Genomic DNA, 3,923 nt, shown 5'->3' on the forward strand with positions numbered 1-3,923 from the left:
GGAATTTTTTGAAAATATTTACCTTTTATTTTCATGTTACTATTCATGAGGGAGCCTGTGCTCCCGGGAGCCAAGGCGCATCTCCCGTTTGTATGCACTTATTATATTGTAATGTGTAAGTATTAAACATTGGAGAGTTGTTAAGCTAAAGTGTGTATTTAAAGTATGCTATTTATGATTTGGGTACTGATATTATTGCTAAACTGAAAAAGTTGCAACGGCAACTAAAAACGCTGCCATGATAGAGTTTTTCTTTTGCTGTCATAAGATAATTATGACGGCCACAATCGTATGCCCGCCACAGGTAAGTATAGGATCAGTGGCGGGCGCGCGCGCTACTGATGAGGTGCGCCCCTAAGAGTCTTGCCCGACACTGCTAGGTTTTTCGCGCCCTTCACTGTTAGGCATTCCTATAGTAGTGACACTTCTCTTTTGACTTAAAAATATGTTCTTCTCACTCTAACAACACAAAAGTTAGACTTGCATCTACACTCAATCAAAACATGCTTAACGTCTGAACATAGAATGTGCAGTGCATATGCACCCACATAGTTGTTGATGCAGGATGGAAGTCAACCCTGGGTAGCTTTCTTATTTTATCGGGACTTCTAATTATTCTACCATCATATGTTATATTTTAATTAAACTATTAATACTCCATGTTCAGCTCATTACCGACAGAAATAATGACCATCACCAGCCACATACAATGTTACCTTTATATTGGATTCAATTTGGGTTCGAATTTTTGTCAGTGTGGAAACAAATCTTAGGTATAAATTCAATTCGAACGTTACATGTGTCATCGTACGATGTATCAATATATCATGTAATGGGTGTGGTATCACTTGATGTGTTCCTTGTCTAGAAACAAGGTGAATCGCACGCTCTCTTTTGCCTCACCATTCTGTTGTTCCGTTGGAGAAACATGAACAAGTAACATCCAGCATTTGCTTGCCTTTATGTTAACCAAAACATGCTCTAAATCTAGACTTAGAACGTGCAATGCATATGCCTCGTCATGCCACATGGTTGTTAGTGTAAGACGCAAGTCAACCCTTCCTAGCTAGCACTGTTATATCATCCTGAGTTTTCTGATTAGTCTACCTCCATTATCTTCATTAAACCAATAATTCTCCACCTCAGCTCACTATCGACAGCAGAAGAATGATCACCAACCTTCAATCAGGTGTACATGTTACTACATATTCATCATCCAATGACACCACCCAGGTACATGTTACTCAACATTCTTTCGGAATAGATAAATCCCGGACGTTCGATTTTAAGCATGTCATCCCGAACTCTTTTTATGACAACTTTAGTTGAGGCGATGTTGACAAATATGGCAATTTTCTGATAAAAAATCAAAATTTCAACAAAATTACCATGTGTTCACAACTAAAGTTGCCACCTCGCAGCAACTAAAGTTGACATCAAAAAACGTTCGGGATGATATGCTTAAATTCCGAACGTTCGGGACTTATTAAGGTCCCATTCTTTTGTTCTTGATCCGGCTATTGGATCCAGTAATCATTCATTACCACCTTATTACGATGTGGGGTTTGACTAAATATCATCAACAGGGGAGACAACACATGATGGTCACGTCTTATATAACGAGGACGAAAGGACCATGAGAAGCATAACAGAGCTAAACCCGGAGAAAACAACCCCAGAGGAAGCAGAAGCATACACATGGCGAGAGGAATCAAAATGCTCGCAACTCTCGCCCAAGATGCACCAAAGATATGCTAATTCTGCACAACGTATATCGGTGAGATACGCTAATTGCATCGACATGGTTAAACTAAATGATGGTTGTTATGTAAAACTAACTCAATTGTACTTAATATGAATATACCATCTTTTATTGTAAAATGCAACAATTGACTAAAAATAATGCCCCCTAAATTTTTTCACCACTAGTTTATGTCTTGATTCCACGTTCAACCATCCGCTCCATCTGAAATTCTAAATGTACGTACAATTATTCATTTATTTTGCGGCAAGAAATATGCATACACATTGCATATAGGTGGCAGAGTCGGTGTTCAAAGTTCAAACCACCACGCTTATGAATTTCTTGTGGACATATATGGTACAAGGGAAGTTGACATATAAAAACTCCACATCACACCTGATACCCCTTTTTTTAAGCAGGCAAGTCAAGTATTTCAAGCTATATGAACAAGCTCAATGGCCAATGAGCAAGCTCCGGGCCTCTGCATCAGCACGATGCATGCAACCATATATTATTAGAAATACAAAATTTAGCAGCTGAATAGCATTGACCCAGAAGTAAAGCGAAAAGAAAAACCGAGGCCGCATGCCTCTCGACAGCAATTCCACCAGATAGGCACGAACCCTATGTTACAAGACGGCATCAATACCACAAATACACAACTCTTAGGTTGCGCTATAGGGAGCACCCACCGTCGCACCAGTCGTTGTCGTCGCCCATACAACGGCAACGGCCGCCGCGGCCGTCTGATCCGGGCACTAGGTCCCAAATCCCTCGCGCGCCGCCCCATGGTCTATCGTGCTCGACCTGTCGTCTCACTGACTAGCAAGCCACCACCAGATCCGCCGGCCGGGGCCGCCGCGATCGGATCTGGGCAGAATCCCAGATCTGCCGCCACCACACGGCACTCATGGCCGCCATACCTTGTCCTGGGGTCGCCGGTCCAAAAACCCATGGCCAGCGAGGAGGCACAACACCGCCCCGCACAAGGGCCACGCCCGCCGCTCGCCGCTCAACCCTCACGGTGATGCCCGCATGAGCCAGCCATGGAGACAACATACCACGAGAGGAGAAATGCCGCTGGCACTGCTGGATGTGGGCATTGCCCGATGACGCGTCCTGGCGGCGGCAATGGAGGAGACGGTGGAGAAGGGAGTTCTCTAGTGGCAGGCGTGGTTTGCCTCCCCTGTCGCTCGTGCAGGAGCGACGCAGGGGCCTCCGAACAATATAAACGAATTTGCACGATCAAGTATTCCCCTTTTTTGTTTCAATTTTAGAAGCAACGTACATGTCTACATTCTGAGTCACATGTTTGAATAAAATTTCAGGGATCTCCGAATCACCTAAACCCTAAAGTACCAAATGCTTAACGTGCTAATCTGCATATCAAATGACAGGATTAAGCTGGTACCATGACGCTTACATACAGTGAGCAAGGTCTTTTCGTCTGTTGCACTAACATTATAATATTTGGCTGTCATTCCCTGCATATTCATTTAGCTTGGTCAAGCAGGTACTAATAACAGAGCTGGATTACACTCATCTAGCCCTTGATATTGTGCTAGGATGGAGTAAATAGTATAAAACTACTACTTTAGAGGCTATGGTTCCAAAAAACTACCGGTTTTTAAATTTTCTCAGATAACTACCAAGTCAGGGGTTGGCTGTTTCAAAAAACCTCAAATTCTCTTTGTTAAAAAATTGAACATGTTTATGACAGGTCGGACCCGCCGCTAAACACACCGTTTGGTTGACCGTTTGGTTGACCGTTAACTAACTTGTGGGGGCCACATGTCAGCGCCTCATCAATAGATTTTTTACAGATTAGCCCCTACAAATATTTTAAAAAAGCAACCGGGGTCCCTGGAATCATTTTTAAAAAGCAATCGGGTCCTTGGGCTGCCGCCGCCGCGCCTCCAAAGGGCTCTGCCCGTGGTCGCCGTTGCACCATGGGGCTTCGCCCTTGGTCGCAGCGCCCACAGCCTGGGTGGCCGGGGTGGTCGCTGGGCGTGCCGCCGTGGGGCTCCGGCTCAGGTCGCCGCGCCGCCGCGCGCCATCGGGATCCACCTGGAGCGCCGCCAGCCATGGGGCTCCGGCTCGATCGCCGCGCCACTGCGCGCCATCGGGAGCCGCCTGGGGCGCCGCCGGCCATGGGGCTCCGGCTCGGTCGCCGCGCCAC

The sequence above is a fragment of the Triticum dicoccoides genome, chromosome 7B (assembly GCF_002162155.2).
Source record: "Triticum dicoccoides isolate Atlit2015 ecotype Zavitan chromosome 7B, WEW_v2.0, whole genome shotgun sequence".
NCBI classification, from domain to species: Eukaryota; Viridiplantae; Streptophyta; class Magnoliopsida; order Poales; family Poaceae; genus Triticum; species Triticum dicoccoides.